We start from the raw sequence: 12,292 nt of genomic DNA on the forward strand, positions 1-12,292 counted from the left end.
TCCCCCCCACCCAGATTTCTGCCAGGGTTCACACCAGAATGTGGCCAGCAGCAGCCTTTGAGCTCTGTGTGGGAGGGAAGGGACGGGAGCTGCTTCCAGCCACAGGGGAGGAGGAGAGGGAAGGGATGACCTGGCCCGTGTCTTTACAGAGTTTCTCTCCCCTCCTCCCCCCAGCCCCAGTGTGGCTGGAAGCAGCTTGTCCCTTCCTGCCCACACAGTGTTGAAAGGCAGCTAATACCTCCAGGCTGCTGCTGGCCACTGACATAAGCCAACCACCCTCAGCTACAGAGCAGGCAAGAAGGGGTTAAGCCCTAAGGATGCGTTGTGCACCAGAGCCCAGGGAATCTGACTGCAGGGGCTTCAGCGAACTGTCCAGAGAGGTGGCTCAGCAAGGGAGGGCACCTAAGGGACAGAGCAGCCCTACACTCCCTGGGGGCAGGACCCAAGGCAGCGGGAGAGGGTTGAAGAGGGTTGCTAAGCCCCTGCCCATGGGGCTGCTGTGAAGCCTGCAGGTTTGGGGCGTGAACAGGCTGGAAATCAAACCATAGAGAAATACCCCTTCCAATTAACGTACTCGAAGGCTAGGTTGGCTGGTGCCAGAACTGGAATATACGTCCCATCTTTTGCCCCTCCACAGTTAGGGAAACCCATTTGTGCAAAGCCAGATACAATGTCCTGCACGTTACGCAGAGTCACGGTTCTTCTGAGCAGGATGCGATTAATGGCCCTGCAAACTTGCATCAACACGATTCCAACGGTCGACTTTCCCACTCCAAACTGGTTAGTGACTGATCGGTAGCTGTCTGGAGTTGCCAGCTTCCAGACTGCAATAGCCACCCACTTCTCCACCGTCAGGGCAGCTCTCAATCTCATGTCCTCGCGCCGCAGGGTGGGGGGCGAGCTCAGCACACAGTCCCATGAGAGTGGCTTTCCTCATCCGAAAGTTCTGCAGTCACTGCTCGTCATCCCAGACTTGCATGACGATGTGATCCCACCACTCAGTGCCTGTTTCCCGAGCCCAGAAGCAGCGTTCCACGGTGGAGAGCATGTCCATGAATGCCTCAAGCAATCCAGTGTTGTATGCGTTATGTGAGTCGACATCATGGTCGGACCCCTAACTGTGACTTTGTAGCTTTAGCAGTAACTCGACTGCAATTTGTGACGTGCTGGCGAGACCCATCAGCATATTCCTCACAAGTTCAGGATCCATTCCCACAGACCGAAAGGGAAGACAGAACGCCCAGTACAAAAAACGTTGAAAAATGGCGCCAAATGTGGACAGAAGCACAGGGATTGCTGGGATGCAAAGTGATGCATCACAGGGCATTGGGACAGGACCCAGAATGCCCCTCACCTCCCGCCCCCTTCCCACAAGCCACAGCGCCAGAATGGGAAGAGGTGCTCTGTGGGATACCTGCCCATAATGCACCGCTCTCAATGCTGCTGCAAGTGCCGCAAATGTGGCCACACCACTGCCCTTGTAGCTGACAGTGTGAACACACGGCCGCGCTTTCCCTGCTGCGGTCTCCGAGGGCTGGTTTAACTCTCAGCTTTCTACATCTGCAAGTGTAGCCATGCCCTTAGTCACATCTACGTATAAGTAAGAATATATTTTTGCAAGTTCACTGCTGATATTGTCTTTAATATGATAGATTTTCAAAGATCAATGTCCTAAAGGTGGAATCTTTCAGCTAATGAATAGAGCTGGGTGAAGTTTTTCAACCTTTTTGTATTTTTATGAAAGATTGAAGAAATGTTTTGGTGTTGCCAAATCAAGAATTCACGTACATTTCACTGAATTGTTTTGGTCTAAAAAATACTAAACAAATTCCAAAACATTTGAAACATTTCATTGCCATATTTTCTAAATGAAACGTTTCCATTTTTCAATTCAAAATGACTCTTCATTTGGAAATTTCCTTTAATTTTTAAAAATAAAAAAAGGGTTTTAAAATACTCAAAATCAGAACGAAACATTTCATTTGACCCGAAACAAATTTTGAACATTTCAATGTACTGAAAATTTCATTTTCAATTCAACCCAAAACAATATATATATATTTTTAAGAATTGCCAGCAAACTGAAAAATCCATTATTTGCTCAGCTCTCCTGATGAGATAATTGAAAATTATGTTTTGTAACTGAGGACATTAAATGTTTATCCAACATGGATTACAAATATCACTGAACACAATGTGCTGACTTTTGTAGTTAATGTCAGTTATCATGTTACCCTAGTCAATGAGGACTGTAGAAATTGTAGGTTTTTTTATTTTTCCCCAAAATAACTGAACTTTTAACATTTGCTAATGTGGTAACAGAAGAACCATATTTTACTAATTGAGCACAAGTTCAAATGTTCTAATGCGTAAATCTTAATGTTTTTCTCTAAAACGTAAGAATTAGCGGTGGCTCTTGTTAATCTAAGTAATACAAGGAAGATTTGTTTGGGAAATCACTGGGTTTTTTTAATTTATCAAATTCCCCTCAATTTTGTTGTTTAGACATTGATAGGGTTGGACAATTGAAACATTTATAGTTAATATGCTGTTAGAGATCATAAACCCGAGCCCTGCCAGTGTCCACAGACCTTCACCCAGTGCCCCTTTCTACATTAGTTTTTAAAAATTGTTATTACTATTCTGGTAGAGCCTAGGAGCCCTACTCATGGACCAGAACCCCACTGTGCTAGGTGCTGTGCAAACACAGAATAAAACAGTCCCTTCCCCAAAGAGTGTTCAATCTAAGTCAAGATAATTAAGTTAGATAGAATTTAGAGAACTTTTCCTCTCCCCACCAGGGTTTGGCTTGGTGCTGAGGTCATGCCCAGTCCCGAGTGCCAGAAAGGATACCCACAATGTGAATCATGTTCCTTGATCTTTCCAGAGTCTAATGCCTCATGAAGTGATAGGCCTCTTCTCTCCAGGGGTGTCCCACTCTCAAGCCCACTGCACAGCTTGAGCCTATCAGGATATAGCACTCTGTCTCTGGGCCCACCTAACTGGAGATGTCTCAAAGACATAGGCTGAAACTTCAGGGGCCAGGGTTCCACACAGCATACCAAAAGCCCACAGCCACCCATTGGGCCGAGTTATTGGCTCTTGCTCCAACATCTACACCAGACTCTACATGGAGTTTGAGCATGGGGTCATCTAAGTCCATGAAGTCCCCAGCTGGGGCATAGAAGTTCAGGAGGCCCCAGGGACCACATTCACCAGTGATCCCTGCCAAGATTCTTCCGGAGTCCTCAGACTTGGCATGCATGTTTGGGACATTATCCCATCAACCCCAAACAGCTTCCAGACTACTCCTTGATGTCAACCTTCCTGCTCCCCCAGGAAGGATCAATGTCTCCTCCAATAGCGAAGCCCAACACTGGTAACTTGGCACTATCACAATCCTCACCCAGCTGCTCCTGCCACAAGGAAGAAGAGAAACATCTCTGGCTCCTCCAAAGAAAAAGCAGTGCCGGCACTGTTCTAGGGATGATCATAGAATCATAGAATATCAGGGTCCTCAAAGCAGGACTGATCTCCGACTAAATCATCCCAGCCAGGGCTTTGTCAAGCCTGACCTTAAAAACTTCTAGGGAAGGAGATTTCACCACCTCCCTAGGTAACGCATTCCAGTGTTTCACCACCCTCCTAGTGAAAAAGTTTTTCCTAATATCCAACCTAAATCTCCCCCACTGCAACTTGAGACCATTACTCCTTGTTCTGTCATCTGCTACCACTGAGAACAGTCTAGAGCCATCCTCTTTGGAACCCCCTTTCAGGTAGTTGAAAGCAGCTATCAAATCCCCCCTCATTCTTCTCTTCTGAAGACTAAATAATCCCAGTTCCCTCAGCCTCTCCTCATAAGTCATGTTCCAGTCCCCTAATCATTTTTGTTGCCCTCCGCTGGACTCTTTCCAATTTTTCCACATCCTTCTTGTAGTGTGGGGCCCAAAACTGGACACAGTACTCCAGATGAGGCCTCACCAATGTTGAATAGAGGGGAACGATCACGTTCCTCGATCTGCTGGCAATGCCCCTACTTATACATCCCAAAATGCCATTGGCCTTCTTGGCAACAAGGGCACACTGTTGACTCATATCCAACTTCTCGTCCACTGTAACCCTTAGGTCCTTTTCTGCAGAACTGCTGCCGAGCCATTCGGTCCCTAGCGGTGCATTGGATTCTTTCGTCCTAAGTGCAGGACCCTGCACTTGTCCTTGTTGAACCTCCTCAGATTTCTTTTGGCCCAATCCTCCAATTTGTCTAGGTCCCTCTGTATCCTATCCCTACCCTCCAGCATATCTACCTCTCCTCCCAGTTTAGTGTCATCTGCAAACTTGCTGAGGGTGCAATCCACACCATCCTCCAGATCATTTATGAAGATATTGAACAAAACCGGCCCCAGCCCGACCCCTGGGGCACTCCACTTGATACCGGCTGCCAACTAGACATGGAGCCATTGATCACTACCCATTGAGCCCGACAATCTAGCCAGCTTTCTATCCACCTTATAGTCCACCAGATGCACCAGAACTGATCTCTCCAGCCTGAGTGACAGTGCAGGGGTCCCCAGTACTGCCTGCAGCACACGCTCCCCCCATTTTGCACCCCACTGACTCCCTCCACATTGAGACTCTGTGCCATGCTGCCCTTTGAGATGGAAGCCTCCTCCTCTAGCCCAGAACCATCCCCTTGCCCTCTGGCATGGATATCTTTGTTCTGGGGCTGGCAGGAGTCACACTCACTTACATGTGAAGTGGGCTTTGAGAGTCCTTGGCACAGGGAAAATGCTGTCTGCTACTGTTCCTCAGGGTAGCTGCACTTCTGTCCCTGCAAATGAGAAGGTTTTGTGCAAGAGCTCCTCTAACTACTTTTGTAGCCCTATATAGAGGCCATGGACAGAGGGACTATTTTTCCACTTGTAACACAAACACCTCCCCCTATGGCTTTGGAAGTTGTCCCCTCAGCTCCTGCATCTCTCCAGGTAGTCCAGCCTCAACTACCACTACATGAGGAGTAGGCTCCACCACCTCTTCCTACTTTGGGGATCGTCACACTGAGCATGAGGACAGGTCCTGAGGGACCTCCTGAGGGAGATGTAACTCTCCAGGTAACAACATTGGCTCTGTAACTAGGTGCCATCCCTGGGTGCTCCCTCATAGCCTGGAGCGGGCCGACAGGCACCCTGCCTCAGTTTCCCTCTGAGTTCCCCCAGAATAATCCAGTCACAGCCAAATCTTTGAAAGAATATTCCCTATCTCCTGGGGTCTAATTTATTCAGCTTCGTTCAGCTCCCACCACAGTTCCTTTCTGGTCACTCCTCAGGGTTAGGGTCTCACAATTCTCTCTTTCTCAGGACTTTGGCTTTAAGTTCTGGCCTCCCGAGCCCATAGTTCATCCTTCAAGTCTAGGGTCTCATGGTTCTCTTTCCTGGGACCATAACTTTAAGTCCTGGCCTCCATGGCCTGTAGCTCCCCACTTAAGTTTAGGGGTTACACAGCCCTCCTTCCTGGGGCTGCTAACCAGCAAACTTCTCCCCCCCACACACTGGTGAGCTGGAGCTGGTTCCCACCGGTTCCGCGAGGGACAACTGGTTCTAAAAGGGCTTCTAAATTTAACTGGCCAAAAGCCTTAGGCGCCGACTCCATGGGTTCTCCAGGGCTGAGCACCCACCGGCAGCTCCCCACCCCACCCCACCCCCAGCCCCAGCTCACCTCCGCTCCGCCTCCTCCCCTGAATGCACCACCCCGCTCTGCTTCTCTGCCCCCACCCCCAGGCTTCCCGCGAATCAGCTGTTCGCGCTGGAAGCCGGGGCGGGTTGAGAAGCAGGTGGCGGCTTCACACTCAGGCCCAGGGAGGCGGAGGTGAGCTGGGGCAGGGTGGGGGGGAGCACGAGGTGGTAACCCGGGGGTGGGGGCGCGCAGGGGAACCGCTCCTCGCCCCAGCTCCCTCCAGCACCCTCAGCCTGAATGTGAAGCCACTGCCTGCTACTCAGCCCTTCCAGGCTTCCCGAACAGCTGATTCGTGGGAAGCCGGGGTGGGGGGAGAAGCAGAGTGGGGCGGTGCATTCAGGGACGGATACGGGGGCAGAGCGGAGGTTAGCTGGGGCCAGGCGCAGGGCAGGGATCCTCTGCACCCGCCAAATTTTCCCCGTGGGTGCTCCAGCTCCGGAGCACCAAGGGAGTTGGCGCCTAAGGCGCCACTTTTGATGTGATCAGTGGGGGGAGCGGCGGCTCCCCCTGCTCCCCCCCAGCTACGCTCCCCTGCCCCTAGGAGCCAGAGGGACCTGCTGGATGCTTCCTGGGAGCTGCCCCAGGTAAGCAGCTCCGGGACTCCCCACCTCGCCCCCTGGCAGGTCCCTCTGGCTCTTAGGGGTGGGGTGGGCACCCACTATGGTGGCCCAAGAGACCCTCCTGCTCGGTTCTGGGGGCAGACGGGGGGGGGGGGGGCGGGGGTGGAACCAGTTGTTAAGATTTTGGCAGCTCATCACTGCCCCTCCCCCCCCGCATACACACATCAGTTCCTCCAGTAGCTGGCTTCAGCAGCTCCTCTTTGAGGAACGCTACTCTCCCTCAATCCTCCCCCTTATATCCCTAGGCTTGGCCTGAGTTAGTCACATAACCAAATTCATTTTCCCACCTGGGGAGACAAGTTAAGATTGTCACAGGTGCACTGGGGGGGTCCCCCATCTTCCCTTAAGGGGCCAGCCCCTCTGTGGCAGACTCCTTTGTGGTGTTACCACGTGATGAATACAAACAATTACAGGAGCTCCTGGCAGGGTGGCACACATGCTACATCTGGAAACTGCCACCTCGTCTGGCTAGTCCACTGAGTCCCTCTTCAGTCAGGGACACCCTGATCCAGTAAATGACTCCTGGCTAATGCCTGCTACCTCTCCAGCTGTGCCCAAAATAGGAAATAGGATATCAGGATGGATAAAGATTCAATTACTTCTAAAAAAATAAAATAAAACAGATTTGTTATTTAAATTATAATATTTTTTTTTATTAAAAATCTGCTTTAAGTGGAATCTGAATTTTATATAAAATATGTTAAGGCCTACGATTATTATAATCTTGTAAAGCATTTAAATAAAAAAAATGTGTTGAAGCCATGAATCTCTATCAAACACTTGGAGTTAAAGGCTGCTTTTCTATATAGAGAAAGAACCAGGGGAAAAACATCCAACTTTTGAGGTCCAGCTTTATAGATATGGCACAATAGGTTGTGTACTGTATTAACAGCTTGCTTCTGTGGGGAAACCAGGGGCTGTGCTACTGATTTCAAAAGACTGTCAAAGTCATTACAGGCATGGGGACCCTGGCCTTTGACTCCAGGAGACAATATCGTGTATCGTCAGGACCATCCACTGAACTGACCTGAGTGGTCTCACGCTCCTATGTGATAGCCTCTCTCTACCTGAGCTCTGCTTGGCGCAGTTCTCGAATTATGAATATTTATGACTCCACCCACCATGGAAATTTACTCTCCAGCTCATGGAAAAACACTGATCTGCCCAGTAACTATCAGCCCTTGCCTCTGGATAGTTCTGGTTACTTCACATAAATGGCTTTGCTCTGTCCCCTTGTGTGTGTACACAGAAAGAGATACAAAGAAACAGAAATTCAGTAATTTCTCCACTGTCTCCTTCTCTGACTCTACAACAATTCAAATACTGCCGTACAAAAAGCATGTGGGTTACAGGAGTAGAAGTCTTGGATTATTGTTAGTTGTTTTGTTTTTCTGGGGGTGAGGGTGGAGCAGGGAAGTTAGATAACAAGGGAGAAGGAGCAGAGAGTGCAACAAGAACGAAGGAACACTGGTCTCAAAGCAGGACATTGGGAAGAAGAGACAACATTCTTCAGAGTGCAGCCCTTAGTGTTGATTTCAACACCTGGGGACTGGAGGAAGAAACACCTACCGTGGCGGCAGGTCGTAAAAAAGATGCTATTTGGGAATATTTTCAGGAAACTCCTGTACCTCTGGCTAATAAAAGGAATATGTGGCAAATGTAAACAGTGCAACAGAGAGATGCAAGCTTGGGTTATTAGAATGAAACAACATTATGAAAAATGCTGTTCAGAAGGCAATGAGTGTGACGATGATGATGTGGACATGTCTGAACTATCTGGACCAACCGGTTAGTAAACTTATTTTTGCATCATTCTTGTGGACTGCTAGCCGTGTCTTACATGACAGTACATGATGACTTACATTATTCTCATAAATTTGTGCTTTGAGTGGATTGATTACTTATGAATTTCAAAATGTTTGTGTTCAAAATATAATTGGGATGTTAGTTTGTCGTGGGAGTATTTATCAGCTACATTTTTGCGGTCACTGCTGGACTTCTGAAATGTTTTTTTTTTAGAGAGTGAGAGTGACTTTTTTTTTTAAATCCCCTTTTGTTTCAGGGTCCAGCTTAGATATCATCTTCACGTCCACAATTCAGAGTCATCTGCAGGTACCACCACCAGTGCTGCAACTAAACATATATCAGATAGTAAATAACCTGTATATAAAAAAAAAAGACTTTCTTCATTATCTAATAAACCCATGGATGAGTTTGTAATCAGGACCAGCAAAACTCCGTAGATGCAAAGACTTGTTGGTTCATTTATGCAACACATTCTCCCTTTTGTCTTGTTCAGAACAAACATTTCATTGACATAGTTCAGTCATGATCAGGCTATCCTCCACCCTGCAATGCAGACATTGCTGGAAGGCTGCTGAATACAGTGTATGAGAAGGAAATTGAACAGTGTGCAAAAAACAGGGAAATTCATTAATCTCGAGTCTTGATGGGTTGAGCAATGTACACAATGATTTAGTCATATGTGCTTGTATGACAACTGATGTATTAGGAAATGCCCATATAGCAGAATAGAGAAGTAGCAGTAAAAGCTGTAACAAACTAAACAAAAATTCAAGTGTCAAGTGCGTAGCTTTGTCACAGACAATGCTGCAAGTGGAGCAAAGAAATCTAGACAAAGATAATGAAGAGAATATGAATACAGTGCTCATTTGATGCATCATTTAGCCAAAGACTTAAGTACAACTCCAGAAATAAAGGAAAATGCTGAAATTGAAAAATACTTCGACAACAATCACGTTGCTTCAGCTTCACTGAAGAGAGCAGGAAGATCCAAACTAATTCTCCTGCAAGATGTATGATGGAATTCAGTGGCTCACTGTTTTGAGCTATTTATTAAGAACTGGCCTATTCTGATGACAATTTGAAGAAAATCGTTACAAAATAGATGGAACGATCATAGCTAAAGTAGTCAACACTGGATACAGAGAAATGTAGGAGACAGGTTTCAGTGTATTGAGCCTATTTCCATAATCTTGGACAAACTGCCGAAAGATTGCTGCGGTAGTGCTGATGCTGGTGAACTTTGGAAGGAACTTCTAGAGACAGTGAAGAAAGAAATATCCAACAACAAAGTTAAATGACAAGCAGTAAAAAAGTGGATGGATCAAGCACTTGCTCCACCTCATTTTCTTGCCTATATTCTTAACCCAAAGTACCAAGGTACATGCCTAACTGCTGAAGAAGAAGATGTTGCTGTGACATGGGCATCTAATCATCACCCATCAATCATGTCAAACGTCATAAGTTTCAGGGCTGGAGGTGAACCATTCAAGCAGTACATGTCTACTAATGATGTTTCAAAAAGTGCAAACACTGGGAGTGAACCGGTGGACTTCACTAGCTAAGCACTTGGAACTTGCTGAAATGCTAACTCAGCTTTTGACAGAAGTAGCATCTTCCAAAGGCCCAGAAAAAAATATTTTCTTCATTTGGCTTAGTTCATTCAAAGTTGAGATATCGACTGGCAGTTGAAAAAGCAGGAACGCTTGTCTTCCTCTTCCAGCCTATGAATAAAAATGAGGGGCGAGGGGAGATCTACTAGTTTTAAAAGAGTAAAGGACAGCCTAAGTAACTTAGGAGACTGATAAAAACAACGAGGAGTCCTTGTGGCACCTTAGAGACTAACACATTTATTTGGGCATAAGCTTTTGTGGGCTAGAACCCACTTCATCAGATACATGTTTAGGAGACTGATGTTTCATATTCAAGAGACTTAGGCGAGTAGGAACTTAAGCTCCAGTCACTATCATTTAGGCACCTTTGAAATTTTTCCCAGACTGACCTGAAATAATCAGTTAAATTCACTGACTGCAGTTAATCTCTCGGTTCCTTTAATAAATCATATAGTTGTAAATGTGAAACATGCTTTGATAAGATAAGTTTATGTTTCCAAAACATTTAAGGTTGTTTTGTTTATTAAAAATAAATTGTATATGCCGTTGTGTATTTAATTAAATTTCAGTGACAATCCTAATTCAGCTTGACACAAACCATGAGCAAAAAGATAATCATCTAGTAAATGAGCAACATATCATTCACCATTTTTAACATACTAAAAATGTAGAATTAATAAGAATCTGAAAATATTAAGCTGTATAATTGCTTAAATAAATGTATATAGTTATATTGTACCCTCCTAGGTAGCAAAAAGATGTACCAAATCTAGTGTAAAGTCTCTATTTAGTTGTAAATCAACATGTTTTAATAATTGTATCAACCAGTGAGAATGTACCTTTCTTTAAAAATAACTGAAGTACAAATAGAAAATTTGATTAAATTAATTACTTAAATTGAGACTTTCCACTAGGCGATTTAAATCATGTTAAAATCATTGATTTAAGTCTCTGATTTAAATCAATCCATCCTGCAGGAAATACCTAGTTCTATTCTAGAATTTTGATTACTTCTCTCAAAGCCTGGTCACCAAGACCCTATTCATCTCAGCACCTGTGGGATCAACGTGTTTACATCCTTCCCCTAGAAGACTGAATACTACCTGCTTTGGTCAGGAAGCTCTAACCTTTGAGCAGCTCGGGCATGTCAGTTGTGAATTACCAGGTGATAATGGAAAGATTCCATTATCCCGTGTGGTATATCTCATTTTGATTTTTGATCCTCTTCCAAAGGATCAGAGCAGCCTGCAAAAAAATCTGGGCACCAAAGGCCAAACTGTGGCAAAACATGCCCCAGGAGAGGTCTATGATTCATCAGACACATGTGCTAAGGGTGTGGCCACCAGAGTGACTCTCCCAGTGTATTCATGATTCTAGATGTCTGGACTCATTTCTGAGGCCCAATTGAGGATCGAGGCACTACTTTTCAGCTCCAAGACAATGATGCCCTCAACAAGATGAAGTCCAACAAACCTAAGGCTCATTCTCTCAGCCTATCCCAGTCTTCCAGAAACAAAAGGGAAAAGGTGATGTACCCAGTCTTCTGCTACCAGAGGCCATATGCATGGAAAGAGGACAGATCCCTCCAATGGAAGCCCCAGGCCCAGTTTCATTCAGAATACCTGGCCAAGAAACAGACCCAAGCAAGGCCATCATAACTCTAGCAGTGACCCTGCCTCATCTACCTGCCATCTACAGGTTCAACAAGATTGTAGAGAACAATGTGCTCATCTATCTGTGTCCCTTCCTGTTGCAGATCACCTCCCCCATTTCTCTGATGCCTTGTGTGTGATTACCACCGATCCAGGCATATTAGACATTGTCTAAAATGGTTATAACAGCCAATTCCACAATAAGTCTCTTCCTAAATCTCCTTTCCTGCTTCAAGGATCATTCTCATGAGAAAGTGTTTCTAGAGGAATTTATTCTCACAAAAGAGGCAATACAGGGAATCTTGCAAAGATGCCTGGGGAAAGGTACTTTGCTGATTGCCAGGAAGGTAGATGGCCTTCATTCCATCTTAGCTCTTCAGGGACTAAACCAGGGGTCTCAAACACGCAGCCCACGGAGTTATTTGCTGCGGCCCGCCAAGCTCCCTGCACCCCGCCCCCCGAGTTATTTCCACCAAGCTCCCTTCACCCACCACCCACCCTCCCCCCAGTGCGCCGCGTCCCCGCTCCTCTGCCTACCTCCACAACCGTTTGGTGGCGCTTAGTGCTTTCCAAGGGGGTGGGGGGAAGAGTGGGGATCTGCCCGCTCAGGGGAAGAGGTGGAGAAGAGACAGGGCGGGGATTTGGGGAAGGGGTTGGAATAGGGGCAGGGAGGGGGAGGAGTTGGGGTGGGGACTTTGGGGAAGGGGTTGGAATGGGGGCAGGGAATGGGTAGGAAGAGGCGGGCCAGGGGCGGGGCCTCAAGGAAGGTGTGGAGTGGGGGCAGGGCCAGGGGCAGGGGGGTGGGTGTCAGCGATGTGGCCCTTGGGCCAATGTACTAGTCCTCATGTGGCCCTTGTGTGATTTGGAGTTTGAG

The sequence above is a fragment of the Chelonia mydas genome, chromosome 1 (genome assembly GCF_015237465.2).
Source record: "Chelonia mydas isolate rCheMyd1 chromosome 1, rCheMyd1.pri.v2, whole genome shotgun sequence".
Lineage (NCBI taxonomy): Eukaryota > Metazoa > Chordata > Testudines > Cheloniidae > Chelonia > Chelonia mydas.